We start from the raw sequence: 17,290 nt of genomic DNA, 5'->3' as shown, positions 1-17,290 counted from the left end.
ACAGGTCAACTTCCCCAGGCAGTGATACACCTTCTAGGTATTTGGTGTGAAAATGCAGTGCTGACTTTGATTCCACACCCTCATTGAGAGGAAACCCAGGGAGAAATAGGAAGCAGCATCTCTTTGTAAACATTTTATTTTTGACATGCAGCACAGTCCTACCTAGAGAATGGTCAACTGTCACCCCTCCATTCTGCCAGCTGTTTTCCAAGAGCACCCTCCCGTGTTCTCCTGCACTGACCAGTTTAAAAGGTGTCGTTTCTGCCTGAGGAACATAAGAGCTTACAGGTAGTGCCTGGTGTGAAGGAATTGCTCTGGAAAATGAATAACCCTTGTGATAACTGCTCACATGCAGAGGAGGGGGATTGCTGGTTTTACAGTTCTGTGGTTTGAATTCTTAGTTCTGGCAGGAAGTGGTCCAACTCTAATGGTTCAGGACTTGAATGAAGGGGTTATTTTCCGAGAGTGGAAAGAGTTAAGGGTGACAAGAGGTTCCCATCACCCAGAAATGGTAACAGCAATGGGAAGCCGTTATCACTGCTAGGTCCAGAGGAGCAAAAAGAAGACATAGCATTCATTCCTGGAGTCCAGTGAGGGAGCAGGAGCCAGAGAGGAGGGCTGTCTGACAGGGGCTGTAGTCCGGAGGGATTTAGTCACTGCCAGAAAATGCGTCCCAGACTAGGGAGGGAAGAGAGAAGCAGTACTCCCCTCCCCCACATTCTTTCCTCCTCCTTTGATCTCCTTCCAGTGCCTTCTATTGGCCAAACCCACCTGGAAGCCTGCCTGCATGAACCCAGTGATGCTACCCATAGAGGTCAGCCTTTGGGGCACAGAGCAGGGTCAGAATGGTGGAAAATTTGTCTGGGGATGGAAAAAGGATCAGAGAAAATTACTAGCACACCCTAGTAGCATATTCATAATCCCGGTTTCATCATTTTATCGTATCATCCTCATCCCCCGAAATCCCAAAATAAACCCTCAAGTGTATGGACTATTGATTATGACTCAGTTCTGTCTTTTAATATAAATAGCCTAAACAGTTAACCTACCCTTACTAGAGTAATTAAATATTCAGAGAGAGAATCTGAACAATTTTCAGAAGAATTGGAAAATCACTGAAAGACCTTCTGTTGGGGCATTTTGTTCTTGGTTAAAATTAAACTAAGACTTTTTTTTTAAAAATGCATGTGAACTGTACAAGTAGTTTATCCTAAAATATAAGAATTGTACTTTTAATCATACAGTAACAAAATGGATTTTTGATATTAAAATTATGCTTCAAAAAGAAAGCAGAACTTTTTTTTTCTTTTTTAAAATCTTTGACAATTATCCCTTCAGGTCTATTTCACTAAGGTAGGAAGGAAATTTTTGGCTGTTAAAAGAGGATCTGTTTCAATCCATAACTGTTGATCATTTGGCTTTGAGAGATAGAAAAATAAATAAGATATTTACTCTGCTTTCCAGAAACTTACGGCCAGACAATGAAAAGAGATCCACACCCATTTATGATAATCAGAGATAAGAACTTTAATAGAAGCATCAGCTGTGGAATTAGAAAGAGGGAGAAATGGTTTGTCTTTACCAAAGATTCTCTCATGTGGCTCACAAATATTTAGCGGAAGTATACTTGCTGTGACCTAGAAGTACATACCATAAAAAGATACCAAATGACCCTGACATCAGGGAGCTGGGGTTAGAATAAACATTTTACTACTGTTTCATTACAGGCAGCCAATCTTTTGGTGCCTTCCCATTGCTTCAGTGATGGATGACATCCAGTATCCTTACCATGTTCTGCTGTGGTCCTCTGATCTCGCCCCGCCTACCTCGCCATCCTTTGCAGGTGCTCTGGCGTCTTAGTTCCTCGAATATGCTTCCTGAGAATCTTTTCTCTTGCCACCTCTTCATTTCAAGGAAGCTTTCTCTGACTTTCCAGACTAATTCCAGGGATCTTGTTACATGGGGTCAAACCCATTTGTTTCCAGCCCCGCTGCTGTTACTCCTTTGAGCACCTTTCCACTTGTGTAAAGGTTCGGTGGCTGTCTTCCCTACCAGGAGGTAAGCATCAGGAGAGCAGGTACCTGTCCGTCTGTTTCACAGTTATGCCCTTATTGCCAAGCATGGTGCTTCAAACTGATGCTCAGCAGAGTTGGAAGGAAAAAGGGCTGGGTTCAAGCCTGCCCCCTACCATTCACCAGCTTTGTGACCTTTGGTGTTCCACAACTCGGAGCCTCAGTTGCTGATCTGTAGCATGGGAACTGTGGTGATGGTGGCACTTTGTGCGAGGCGCTGCGCTCTACCACTCTCATCTCCTCCAGTAATCCTGAATTGGGAGAGGTGAACTGACTTGCTTGAGGTCACACAGTTTGTAAGTAGAAAACCGGATTTAAATCCTGGTCTGATTCCCTGATTGCTCTTCTCCACAACTGTGACTGTCCTAGGAGTAATTCCAGGAGGCAGGAGCCCTGGATACTAAGTAGCTGGGATGCTGACATCAATGAGGAAGCCAGCAGGAGTGCTTTTACACCAGTTTAGGGAATCAGTAGTGGGATTAGCTCCATTTGGATGAAGAGGTAGTGACTTCTGAACTGAGCCCCGATACAGATACAGAAGCAGGCCTGCAGTGTGAACACTCTGAGGCCATCTGTGGGGCCGAAGAGTGAATAACCTTGCAAGCTGGGCCGGGGAGCGGCTACTTTCTGTGAAATACTGTAGGGAGGCTTCACTGGGTTTTCCTAATTAACCACATTTTGGAAGCAGGAAGTCTCAGTTTGCCCTTTTGAGGGCACAAGTGTCCTAAGCCCTCTCACTTTGGATCTCTGTAGCAAAGATACATTTTAGCTGATTCTTTCATTCCACTGTAGCACCCAGTGCGACAGTGTTTGAAAAGGGTAAGGGACAGATGTTCATGTTCAGTTGTTTAGTACCATACTGTTGTTTGCTACCTTTTGTTTTACATAAGAGTAGGTTGCCTAGCCCAGATGCATGGCACCCATCCACAAGTTCCTTCACCTCTCTAGCCTCAGTTTCTCATTTGGAAATTGTTCTTCTGTTGCTAAGTGGTATCTGACTTTTTGGAATTAGGGACAGTTAAAATAACTATTTCATAGGCCTGTTGTGCTACATCTACATAGTATCTGGCACAAAATAAGCTTTCAGGCAATGTTAGCTGTTATTGTTGTTAATATTTCCTGTCATTCTGGTCCATGCCTCTTGAATGAATGGGCATTGTTTATTTATCAAAGACAGGTTAACTGGGGCATAGGGAATTGACTTTTTTTTTTAAGATCACGATTTTAGGGTTTACAAAGATAGTAAAATTGGCAATGAAAAAAGGTAACGGAATGCTTCAGTTGGGCAGTCCTCCTGTGTTTCTTAGATGTGAGTATGATGAAACGTGAAGCGTGAACACGAGCCAGTTCTTACAGAATCCATTGTGTGAGCTTGGGCAGTGCTTCCCATGCATTCTCCTTGAGAAGTAGGTTTGATTATATCTGTTTTACAGACGGGAAGCTACGATCTTTTCTAAGATATCAGACAACTGCAGAAGGAGATGCTAAGCCATGCGCTCTCCAGACCATTTTGCACCGTTTCAGTATTGTCAAGGCCTGACTTATTTTTCAACAGCTTCAGCAGCTCAGCTGAAAGGGAATAGTGGGAACAGAGCTCTTAATTTTTTTTTAATCCATTGGATTAATTGGAAGCACTAGGCATAGTGTGCTGTGTAGTGCACAGAAGAGGCTCAAGAAATGTTTACTGAATATAAATCTTAATCAGATAGAGTGGGAAAACAATGACAGAGAAAAATCAGTATTAGGTCCTGGTACCAATCTATTTTCTGTTTAAAAAAAAAAAGAGGAGGAGGGGGAGTGAGGTCACCAAAGATTTTATTCACATAGTCTGTTTACACAGACTGATGGTTGGAGTCAGAGGTGAAGAATTTTTCTGTGTGTGTTGCATGGGATTAACTCCAGTTTGTGTGGCTCACTTTTCAATGGAAATCTGTTTGATTCCCACTAGGCACCCCCACTATAGAGTTCCTGGCTCTGTCCTTGTGTTCCACTGATGAGTCTCAACAAAGATAAACTAAGTGTAATATTAAAGTATTCAGACCATAAATAGGAAGGTGTAGCTGCTGTCATAGGTCTTCATCGATGTATTTCAAAGCTAGATCAGATATTTATGTTTTCCTTTAACTCAGGTAATTAAGAGCTCACATAAAGGAAGTAGCATTTAATGGTAATAAGGGCGAAAAGGAGGAGACCTTGCACAGAACAGCAAGCATGCCACATTTAATTCTAGATTTTTGTTCCCTGCCCCCAACCATGGAAAACAACTCTATACCTTTCTTTCTCCACTTCTCCCACCCCCCAGAAACTTCATTATAATAAGTCATTTATTGTCATACCAAACCTGAAAGTTTGGCCCATCAGATGGCAGTTTGATTACTAAGCATCCTCTTCATGATTTAGCATGTTATGCTACAAAATGAAGGTATTAATATTTAATGAGATAATTGTGTTGATTTACTGTACCAGTAGTTCATGTAGAAGTTTTAAAACTTGAACAGACTTTGATAAGCCCCAATTCCCAGGTCTTGATTTCTAATACTGTTTTCCAATAAAAGGAACCAGACATAACTTAATTCTACAGCTGGGGAAGGTAATAAGCAAGATGAGCCTGGAGCATATTTTAATACCAGAAAGCAAGGAGTAACAAACAAAAAACCCACACTGATGCATAACACACATTGATGGTGTATGTCAAAGGGACACAGGAGCCTAAAAGGGCTCCCGGTGGTCACAGCTGGGATGATTGAACTAAATAGTTTTAAATTTTAACTCAAGATATAAAATAAATATAAATAAGATATACAGTATACATATAATACATTATAGTAAAATATATAAATAATAAGTAACATAGCAAAATAATAATATAATTGTATAGCAAAATAATAATATAAAACACATACCCCTAAGTCCATACTGATACAAATAAGTGACGGAATAATAAGCAAATGAGAGAGACTAAATTTTCGATGTGGAAGAGTTCCAAACAATTTTTGTCAATAATCTCCAGAAAGGAAGTGAAGCAGAACTGCCTATCCCTTAAATGTGGGCTTTGCACAGTGACTTCCATCCCCAGAATACAGTATGGAAAAGGGGGAGAGAACCTTTACAGTAGAGAAACCTGACAGGTATTACGTCTGCCAGTTGATCAAGTTAACACAACCACTGACAAATGAGCACTTGATGTGAAGTAATGAGGGTTGCACTTTAGCTCTGTGGTCTGCCTCCCCCAGTTCAATAATCTCATTATAATCATGAGAAAAACGTTGGACAAGCAATTCAACTCTTTTTCCAAAATACTTCACCGATACTCTCAAAACTTTTGTCGAGTTTATCAGAAAAGGAAAGTCTGAGAAACTGTCACAGTCTAGAGGAGTACAGGAAACCGGACAACTAAATGTAATGTGAGATGGATGGGATCCTGGAGCAGGTAAAGGGCATTAGGCAAGAACTAAGGAAATCTGAATGAAATATGGACTTCAGTTAATTATAATGTGCCAATATTGTTTCATTTGTTCTGGCAAATGTGACAGGGAGAGATGAACGATGGGGAAACGGGCTGTGGGGATACATAGGGATCCTCTGTTTAGTCTTTACAACTTCTCTGTAAAGTTAAAATCGCTCCAAAATTAATAGTTTCTTTTGCAAAAAAAGATTGTTGCAAAGATGAATATATGGTTCAAGTTTAATTTTCATCATGCTGGGACCCTGAAGTAAATGAAATAGCCTATAGTGTCCTCTGCTGACTAGAGTGGAAAGTGGAGCAACTTCCTTGCTGTTGTCTTGTGAAGCCATGACAGTTTGTTTGCAGAATCAGAGAATGAAATATTTCTAAATGTTCTCTTGTGGAATTTCCTACCAACGTGACTTTTTACCCCCTTTGCTTCTGCCCAGTAGCAGTCCCTTGAGTGGCATTTGCTGTCCTCGTTAATCAGAGGGTAGGAGAAATGAAAAACTCTCCTCTTCCCCCTCCTACGAAGTTTCAATGGGCACTGGAAATGTAGGTCAAATTGCATCACTGTAGGAAGGAGCGAACAGGAAGGTATTTATGAAGTGCTGCCAACCTCTCTTTAGATTCCGAGTCATGATGAACCAGTGTTGAGCCAGCTAGGTGTGAGATACAGGGAATCAGAGAGTCGTGTTTTTGATTGTAGTCCCAGAATGTTGCATTTTAATCAGTGATAAAAAGATCCCTGTCTAAAGCCCTAGTGAAAATAACTGACAGTGGCTTCGTTTAATTTGCATCTCCCACCTTCTGGAATTCTCTTTGTCTCTTATTTATTATTGGCATATCGGAGCAATTTATATTAATTTAGCCAGAGAGATGTTTGAATTGTAGAAATGATTGCCTTGTGTACATAAAAAATAAATCTCATATTTGGTAATCACATATGTCTAAGAATACATTTTGCAAATTACATTATAATCATACACTCAATAGGATCTTGATTAGCATACAGAAATCACAAAATAGGTTAAGTTATATTTGAACTATTCTGTTTGATGGCTCTCTATCTCTCTTTTTTTTTTCTTTGTGGCAGAATCTTTACAGATTTTAAAATGAGTCTTTAAATACATGTCCTTGTTTTTTATATATTGTATACTACCTGCCTTTTGTAAGATATCTGGATGTTGGCTGTCACCGTGGTTCATGTTACTGACATTGACCTGAACAGTAAGCATCCCGACAGCAACACCAACTCTAAAACCTCTATTGTCACTCTCTCCTAGGTTTTGTCAAGATAATCGGCAGTTCATTTGTATACAGAATGGAAAATTCAATGATGAAAATATATTTGCATGGGCTTGGGCATTATTTAATCTTTTAAGATGAATAAATTGGCCTATGAAATATATTTAAGTCCAACATTTAACTTTTTTTTTAAAACAAATTTTATTTTTTCACTGTGCTGGGTCTTCATTGCTGTGAGGACTTTTCTTTAGTTGGGATGAGCGGGGGCCACCCTTTGCTGCAGTGCGCGGACTTCTCATTGGGGTGGCTTCTCTTGTTGCGGCTCATGGTCTCTTGGGCTTTGGGGCTTCAGTAGTTGCAGCTCCCGGCTGTAGAGCACCTACTTGATAGTTGTGGCTCATGGGCTTAGCAGTATGGGGGACGTTCCTGGATCAGGGATCAAACCCACGTCCCCTGCATTGTCAGGCGGATTCTTTATTGCTGAACCACCGAGGAAGCTCTAGCTATTTTTCTTGTTTGTTTTACCCTGTAATTTTGAGGTAATTCAAGATTCACAGGAGACTGTGAAGATGGTACAGAGGGGCCCTGGTTGCGCTCCACCCAGCCTCTCCCACTGACTACATCTTGTCTAACTGTAGTACGGCAGCAGCGCCAGGGGATTGACATGGGCATGTTCTGTGCTGGTTTATCACATGCTGTAGTAACCACTGTAGTAATCAAGGTGTACAACTATCCCATCACTGCAGAAATCTCCCCTGTTCCCTTCTTTACAGTCACAGTCATTCCTGTTATCCTCACAATCACTAACTCCTAGCAACCACTAATCTGTTCTTCAACTCTATAATTTTGTCATCTGGGGAATGTTGCATATATATGATCTTTTGAGACTGTTGTGGTTTTTTTTGGTCAGTTTTTTTTTTTTTTTAATGCTTATAACTTTTATGGTTTCCTTTAATTTTTTTTTAGTTTATTTATTTTAATTGGAGGCTAATTACTTTACAGTATTGTGGTGGTTTTGCCATACATTGACATGCATCAGCCATGGGTGTACACGTGTCCCCCGTCCTGAACCCCCTCCCACCTCCCTCCCCGTCCCATCCCTCAGGGTTGTCCCAGTGCACCAGCTTTGAGTGTCCTGTTTCATACAATGAGCTTGGACTGGTCATCTATTTCACATATGGTAATATACATGTTTCAGTGCTATTCTCTCAAATCATCCCACCCTTGCCTTCTCCCACAGAGTCCTAAAGTCTGTTCTTTATATCTGTGTCTCTTTTGCTGTCTCGCAAATAGGGTCATTGTTACCATCTTTCTAAATTCCATGTATATGCATTAATATACTGTGTTGGTGTTTTTCTTTCTGTCGGTCAGTATTTTAAAAAGAATTTTATTTTAAAAAGAATATATATGAAAAAAAAAAGAATATATATCTTAAACGTCTTAAAGAAATATTTATTTTTAAAACAACTTGTGAGCTTCCCTGTGGCTCAGCTGGTAAAGAATCTGCCTGCAATGTGAGAGACCTGGGTTCGATCCCTGGGTTGGGAAGATACCCTGGAGAAGGGAAAGGCTACCCACTCCAGTATTCTGGCCTGGAGAATTCCATAAACTGTATAGTTCATGGGATCAGAAAGAGTCAGACAAAAAAAATTGAAAAAAATAAAACAACTTGTTATCCAGAGTTTGATTCACTAATTTTCAAACCTGTGTTTTTCTAGCTTGGATGTTCTATACTCTGTGTTGCTATATTTGAACAGCGGCTAAAGTCGCATGTGCCAACCTAATAGCTGATTATAGCATTAACCTTATTGCCTACTGTTAAGGACGATACTGTGAAGTTAAAGGGAAAATTACCCTGGGAAAAGCCAATTCCATTGACAAAGTAAATATTACAGTTGATTACTGAGCGAGAGAAAGAAGCCCAAATATATACTTTAATTGTACCAAATAAAGTAAGTGACCCACATCTGTATTCCATTTGATCCTGAAAGAACTCTTTAAAGCAGAGAGACTTTTTGGAACAGGATATTTAAATGAACAACAGTTGAACTCTTCACATTAATTGCCTGATGTAAAGATTGTGGTACAGAATTTTACTGTATGTGGTTAATGTGAGATGTCACCATAAGAAAGTCAGTGTCTGTGTGATGTTAATGAGATTTTTTGGAAATGGACTCCTATGGGTGAATGAAGGTGGGAACAAACAGCCTCAGACGGAAGAAATCTTCCTCAGATGCCAGTGTGTTGTTTTCTAACAAAATGTTAAAAAAAAAAAAAAAAAAAACTCTGGGAGCTGTAGGAGGACAGCTTAGTGTTTGTTTACAGCTAACCATACCATGGCTTTAGGGAGCCCGACATGGGGACTTATAGAACTGTAATTGAGCAAGTAGACGATGGGTCACAGGGCACCATTCTGAGCTCACCCTTGGTGAAGGAGTGAGCCTTGCTGCTCAGCTTGCGTAGAGGTCCTGCTCCTGCACAGATGTTTACAAATGGGATACTCATGTAACTGGCATTTGGCCTCCATTTGACTGTAGCTCCTGGCATTTTAGACAGTCTTCCTCCCAGATAGGAAAATATCCTTTGTAATTAAAATCAGCCTCTATTTACTGACATTTTTCTTTTTTTCTTTTTTCCTTCAAGCAACATATGACTCTACTTATAGTAGCTGTTGGGATAGAAGAGAAGGGACCAATCATTTCTTGACCATTGAATATATGCCAGCCACTGTGCTATGTCACATGTGGAGAACAGTCACATGTGGAATTACAGTATGGAAAAACTGCATTCATGATACTCATTAAGTGATGGGTCTAAAATAAGCAACATACTAGGTAACTCTTGAGAGCATATAAGCCTGTTTTCTTGGTCAGGCACATTTAAGAGGCAGTGGCCCATAATACTATATATAAAACTTCATATATATATATATAACTTCATATATATATATAAAATATATATCCACTCCATTATTCTTGCCTGGAGCATGGATAGAGGAGTCCCGCAAGCTACAGTCCATGGGTCACAAAGGATCAGACACAACTAACACTTTCACTTTTTCACTTTCACACACATTATATAGAGAGATAATTTAAAGAATATATATCTATTAATTAACTTAAATATTTATACAAAGTATGAAGTGATACAGAATTTAGAGATGCAAGATATAACCTTCCTGTTAGCAGTTTTCTATCCAGATGAGGAAAATAAGTTATAAGTACAAGAAAAACCAACTAAGTACAGGAGTGAAAATTACTTAACCTATCAATACAATGTGTATAATAAGGCAATCTATAATTAATTACGTAATCTTTCAGATTGTAAATGCTGTAATTGTTCAGAGGAAATGATTATTGATCTCTGACCCTTGATTTTGTTACCTGTAACATGCATATGATACCTATGTCATAGTGAGAAATGAATGAAATAGGCATGTATTGCCCATTACGTAATGTGTGAAAGTGGTCATTGCTCAGTTGTATCTGACTCTTTGCGATCCTGTGAACTGTAGTCTGCCAGGCTCCTCTGTCCATGGAATTCTCCAGGCCAGAGTACTAAAGTGCATAGCCATTCCCTTCTCCAGGGGATCTTCCCCACCTGGGAATCAAACCTGGGTCTCCTGCATTGCAGGCATATTCTTTACCGTCTGAGCCACCAAGAAAGCCCATTACTTAGTGTACTTTAAATAAATTATAGCTGTGCCATTGGCAAGGAAAATGCTGATGATGTAGTGACAACAATAATACTGTATTAGTGTAGGTTGACTGCTGTCACTACCCAAAACCTCGGTAGTTTAACACAATCCATGTTTATTTCTCACTCAAGTCACAGCTCTGTGTGTGTTGGCAAGGACGCTCTCACTTTTCCCAGTCACTCAGGAGTGAGATTTTGTGGCTTCGCTCACTTCTTGTTGCTTGGAACCCTCTCCATTTGACCAGCAGAGGGTATGAGAGATTGAGGATTAAGAAAAGGAGGTTTCTATGGGCCAAGCCTAGAAGTGGCATCCAACATTTCTGTTCACGTTTTAGGACTCAGTCATATGGTTATACCTTACTACAATGCGTATTGGGAAATTTAGTCTAACTGTGTGCTCAGAAGGAGGAGAATGTGAGTATAGGTGAGCATTGGCAATCTATCATAGATAATAATTAGAGGGGCTAAATAGAAGAGGGCTTCCCTTGTAGCACAGCCGGTAAAGAATCTGCCTGCAGTGCAGGAGACCCGGGTTTGATCCCTGGGTTGGAAAGATCCCCTGGAGAAGGAAATGGCAACCCACTCCAGTATCCTTGCCTGGAAAATCTCATGGACAGAGGAGCTTGGTGGGCTGCAGTCCACGGGGCCGCAAAGAGTCGGGCACGACTGCGCGACAAGAGAGAGAACAGAAGAGGAGGGATTTTTTTTCTGGATCTTTTATTTATTTATTTATTTATTTCTGGATCTTTTAGAGGGAGATACGTAATAGACTGTTCCGCCCGCCCTTAGGTAGCATTATTTCAAGAGGAAGGATAGAACTTAAAAAGCCTGCAGGCATTGTTCATAAAAATTACACTTTTGTCCCATTAGCCACTGCCTTTACTGTAAGCCATTTTGTAGTGACCTTGGACAAGCCATCTATTTTAGACCCCTATTTCCTTCCTTATTAATGTTGTTCATAGGACTGCAGTGAAAATCAAGACTGGGCCTGTCAGATACTTAGCACTGGGTCTAGCCCAGAGGAAACACTCAATGAAAGTTATTATTATTGATAATGTTAATATGTATGACCCCAGAACTAAATAGTTGCTAGCTGTTCATTTATCTTTCCTGAAGGACCACCTCGAGTAGCGAAGAATGACTTGACTGAGTTTATTTATGTGAAGTTTAGAATTCTGGAACCCCAGTTTGGTAATAGGAGATTAATGTTCCCCTGGCAAAATATTAGAGGAGAAACCCTCTCTGTCCCCCAGGCTTGCATCCTTCCATTCGACTTCACAGACTTTTTGTTCCTCTCGGAAGAGGATAACAGGAGTATTGGGCTATAATTTACCCCTCCTCCTTCCTTCCTGGAACTTCTCAGCTCTATCGTGAATTTGTCTGGGAAGAGTGAGGTTAACGTCAGAAGAGCTACTTTTTGCTCAGGTCTGATGGCAAGTTCTTAGCAAGGGAAGAACACCCCTCCCAGGTCCGTGTTACTTTGAGTGGAGGGGTAATTGTCAGAGCCTGTGGTTCCATTTAACCCAGTTCTATTCAGCAGGCATTTATTAACAGCCCTGGGGAAACAAGATTGAAATGTTGCAGACCTTGCCTCCAAGAAACCCCCTTAGGGAGGTGAGTTTCTTGAAAGGTAGGAAGAGAGGAATTCACGGTGGCAGGAAGAGCAGCTGTGAAAGAATATAGGTGGGAAGGAATGATAGAAGCTCACCTCATGGATGCATCTGCCTCAGGTCTGCCCCTTATTGGCCTCTCCTCACAAGCCTCAGTTTTCTCTCTGTTAAAGGAGTAGAGTAAAAAGTTCCAACATCACAGACCTGGGAGGATCAAGTTAATGACACACATAAGGGGTTAGTGTGAAAGTGTGACTCGCTCAGTCGTGTCCGATTCTTTGCCTGCCAGGCTCCTCTGTCCGTGAAATTCTCCAGGCAAGAAGACTGGAGTGGGCAGCCATTTCCTTCCGCAGAGGAATCTTCCCAACCCAGGGATTGAACCCAGGTCCTCCCGCATTCCAGGCAGATTCGTTACCATCTGAGCCACCAGGGAAGTTAACGGCGGGTTAATAGCACTGGGCACATAGTAAGTGCTTAGTACATGAAGGCTGCTCCTGCTGTTACTGTTTGCATGTGCGTCTGTAAGTCAACCTGTAAACCCACTGACTTGACCAAGGGTTTTTCACAGACAAATTAGGGCTCTGGGAATTCTGTTACACTTCTGGTTCTCTCTTAGGGTTCTGGTAAAATAGTGTACTATAGTCACAACTGATGGAAAAATGGCCTGCTGACCCCTGAGCTAAAAGGATAGAGAATCCAGTATATCTCAGAGAAGTCTGGGAGAGTTGGGACTTGAGATGAAAGAGCCATGAGACCTGAGAGGGCAAAGGAATGACTATGTTGAACCCTTTGGGGAAGAGAGGAGCTGAATGTGGGTGTATACACAGAAGCTGTCAGAAAACAGAGGCTCCTTTAAAAATGTTAAGACTCCACGTAAGGAGTTTCATGGAGGGTCAGGAAAGCCCATGACTGACTGCAGGGCACTAAGATGTATCCTTGAAACCTAGGCAGAGGTGCTGCTGTCCTTCCTAGCAGGTGGCTTCAGCTCCTTTACCAGTTCTCTTTTCAGGCTGGTTTGGTGTTGACTGGAGTGACCCTCAGAGCAGTCCCTGTGGCTCAGGAGTTCCAGAAACCTAACAGTGCCCACGGGGGATTGGGTCCAGGACTGCACCGTGCACATCCAGTCCCATGGTATCCACTGGTTGTGTGTCCACAGTTTCAACTGCAGATTGTAAACATAGTGTCCGATCAGATCAGTGATGGTTGAATCCATGGATGAGGAACCTGCGGATGAGATGGTCAACTGTGTAGAGTTTCGTTCTTAAATTTGTTTTGCCAGGGAGAAACCTGGTCAGGGTGAAAGCAAGGTGGAGCTTGGGTAGGAGGACACTGAGTAAGCTAAGGACCCCATTTAAATCATGTTTTTGGAGAATATGCCCACAGTTGACAACCAGCTTAAAAAAATTTTTTTTATGGTTTTTCAGTTGGGAGACAGGAAAGCAACAAAGGCTCAGAGTCACAAGCTTGGCTTCTGATAGGAGACAAGCCTGGAAGGAAAATTAGTGATGTGGCCAAGCTGCATACTTTGGGAGGTACATGCTCAGTGACGAGAGGCATCCCACGACATAGCATCAGCCCCATGTAGGAGAGCTAGCCTTAGTAGCCACATTTTTGGAAGAGAAAGTAGAAATATGGAATTTTAAGTGGATTTCCCCACTTTTTAAATATTACCAACAAATCCCTCCCCACCCTTTTCCTGTAAGATCACTAAACAAACAGACAAAACAGTAAACTCTTTTAGGCCCATGGTCTTTGCAGTGAGAGTTGAATGGAGAGAAAAACGTGTAACCTAGGAGGTGGCTCAGATTCATACACTCCTGGATCCTGTGCTTTCGGGGCACATCACTGGGCACAGGGCACACACTCCATACATTTTCACTGAATAAATAAACCTGCTGGGGTAGCCCTCTTCTGAGATACGGAGAGAGAGGAGTCAGCCTTCCCTCACCTCCAGCTTAGGAGATAGAATCAAGTCAGAACCTTTGTGGTCCTCGTTGTTGGGCCTGCCTCTGCAGCCCTTTCTCTTCTCTTTCACAGCCTCTCTGCAAGCACCTGGGGGTACATTCTTACACTAAAGTTCCAGAGTTTGCCTGGAAGTGAAGGAAATTTAAGAAATAAAAAGAAAGTGTGTACTGTCATGCTTAAAAACAGGACCAACTCAGTGTAGCCTGTACTTCCTTTTCTCTATCAAGGTTAGTGCAGTTTTGCTTAATTTTGATAGACTCAATTATATAACAAGAAGTGATCCAGATTACGCCTTAAATTGCAACAAGGCTCTCAGAGTCTTAAAAGGACATAGAAATGTAACTCCTAGAAAATGAGTTCTTTTCTTTAAAACTGATAAGATGCTGCCCATGTAACAGTGTGGGCTTTTTGCTATTTAAAGTTAATGAGAAGACTTTTCTGAACCCTTGGGCATTCCACAGGACCTTCTTTTACATCAAATTCTGCTGGTATCTGCCCATTTATTTATTTAGTAGTACAAAAATATTGCTGTCTTTTCTGCAAGATTATTTTTGTTGTGGTTATCAGAAATCAGTTTCAAAAATTTAAGCTCAGGTTAGGGGGCCATTTACCCTGCAGGTCCAGGGGATTCTTAAAACCCTACAGAGGATGTGCTTGAATCCAGTTGGAGACTATACGTGGGACAAGAAAGCCCTGGAACCCCTCAGGCAGAAGCCAGTTCCTTTTCTGTCCTCTGGGGTTCCTGGGCCCCCTGGGACTGGTTTACTCTGAGCACCACCTTCACGCGTCAGTCTTTGCTCACTGGGCTTTGCCTAGACATTGAGAGCACATAGAGTAGACCCTGTTCATCCCAGTTTCTGGTTCTCAGGAGAGCGAAGGCAATGTCTCAGGTTGGGTCATGTGTCCAGCTTTGGCCAGAACAAGAGTTTGGAGTCCCATAGTACAAACATGACTTGGCACTGGGAAATATGGTGCTTATAGAACCACCGTGGGCTTGGCGGCCACTCTGGACAAAAGGCATCATCTACAATCTCCACCTCCACCTCCCAACCGAAAGAAAAAGAAAGTAAATCTATGCCTCTCAGGACTTTGGAGAACATTCAAATTATGTGTCTCTTTGTTTCATCTCCTCTCCCACCTGTAATGGGCTGTCACTTTTAAAAAACCTTTAAAAATTATATTTATTGAATGCTTATTATATAGTAGGTGGTGAATGAGTAAAAGCTATCAAGTTTTATGTTTCTATTGTTTGGAAATATTCTCCAGTCTTCCTTTTAAATTATCTCTCTCTTCGCAAAAGAAAATAAAACGGCTGTTTAGACAGTTTGGTGTACTGAAAAGGGAACTAAATAACACCAAAGGCCTCCGTTCTGGTTCTAGTTTCAAACCATTTATTTGCTGGGTAATCTTGAGCAAATTATGACCTCTCAGTTTGTTTCCTCAGTAGTAAAATGGAGATCATAATAACAGCTCTTTTGAACACAGTGTTATTGTGAAGATAAAATGAAAGAACATATACAAACATGTGATAGTTTTTTTTTTCTTTTTTCCTATTGCAGAAAGATTTCTGACCCCTATTCTGAGAAAAGTTACTATTTTTAAATGCTTATTTTTAGTAGTTGCCACTACCATTTTTCTCCAAGAATAGGGTTTCTCTTAAAGCATTTTTACAGTATTCAGGCTAGTAAATGGTGAATTCTTTTAAAAGCAAACACTATCTTGGGGGAGATTTTACAGCACTCAAGATCTGATGACTTCCTGGAATACTTGGAGATATAGCTGAAGTATCCTGATGGAAAATTGAAAACTAGCTTGACCTGGAGAAGTAAGGTCAAGCACATACGATGCCAGTGTTATTCTGTTTGCATCTCCAGCCTACCTTGAAGGAATAACCATCAGGGAGGTGGCTATCTGTAGCATAACATCTTTAGTGGCTGCTTCTATTCTGGGAATTCGTAGGTTCCCTTGGAGTGATTTGGCATAGCTGTAAAATTTGACATAGCTGTTTAGGATGCAGAGAAATGAATTTTGGCTCAGGACAGACATGTTAAACAGGATAGTGGCTTTTATTGGAAATAAGGCAGAAAAGAAACACTAAAATAGAAATCAGAGAAAAATTTTTAAAAGGTACGAGACTGGGATGCAGTTTGAAATCTGAGAAACAGCTGGTTTATAAAGATTGTAGGAATGATTACATTGCTGAATAATATTTTGTGAGTGAATAAAACAAACTGTTTAAAAAGGGAGAGGGGAGGGATATGATCCAGGAGCACCTTAAGAGCCAATAAAGGTAATTATGAATAAATGTTCAAACATGGCATAGAATTTCAGCCACTGAGTTTGGCAGAAGCTTTATTAGCACCTCAAACCTTAGAAATATTTGGCTTGCCACCTTCGAGTGTATGATAATAAATATGAGTTGAGGAAAGCATTATTCCTGCCTCCCGACCTTGATGAATAGCTAGTGAGGATTATAGGAAGAGAAGTGTATTGCTAGTGAATTTTTCATATGAAAGCAGCCTGCCTTGTGCTTTATACTTGAACAGCATCTGTGCCATAGCTGTGTTGTTGCCCATATTTGCTGTTCTTTCTCTCCTGCTGCCTGTCAATGTTGAACACCAGCTTAATTTCTAACTCTGGCTTGTTTATCTCTGGTCCCTTGATTCTGTACCTCAGTGCTCCTCCCCAAATTTATTTGAATAGTGCCCACATTCTATTTTTTTTTTTCATTTATTTTTATTAGTTGGAGGCTAATTACTTTACAATATTGTAGTGGTTTTTGCCATACACTGACATGAATCAGCCATGGATTTTATATGTGCATGTATGGACAAGTACAAAAATACATAAATAAGGGAGTGGGGTTTTTGTGTGTGTGTGTGTGCTTTTTAGAAAGATGGTTTAACTGAGCTTTTGTTTCCTGTCTGTACTATTATAAATTGCTTTTATAAACTGCTGAATGATAAAGGACAGAGAGAGCTCTCCAAATAATATTCTCACTCGGTGTGTTGTGTGTTTAAATCTGTGATTCTGACAGGTTTCATAGGAGCAGGCTTCCTGAATAGTCATTTTAAAAATTAAGTGAAAACTCATTAGTGGCAAATTACACAAAATGATTTTAAGCCCCGGGAGGCTGACTCTATGTACATATTGAGTAGTCATTTGTTCTTAGTTTACTGTATAAATATAGCCAATTAAATTCATTGTAAAAAAAAAAAAAAAAGTTGAATTGTGTTTGGTGTAAAACTGGTACA

General features: G+C 40.8%; 1 protein-coding gene across 2 annotated transcripts in view; it reads left to right on the top strand.

The window, feature by feature from the left end:
• The window catches only part of ATXN7 (ataxin 7), a 132,570-nt gene that overhangs the window by 11,131 nt on the left and 104,149 nt on the right, over window positions 1-17,290 (top strand). The gene's annotated exons all lie outside the window — the stretch shown is intronic.

This window comes from Cervus canadensis, chromosome 22, assembly GCF_019320065.1.
Source record: "Cervus canadensis isolate Bull #8, Minnesota chromosome 22, ASM1932006v1, whole genome shotgun sequence".
NCBI classification, from domain to species: Eukaryota; Metazoa; Chordata; class Mammalia; order Artiodactyla; family Cervidae; genus Cervus; species Cervus canadensis.
Note: the sequence above shows the minus strand (reverse complement) of the source record. Positions and strands in the feature narration are given on the sequence as shown.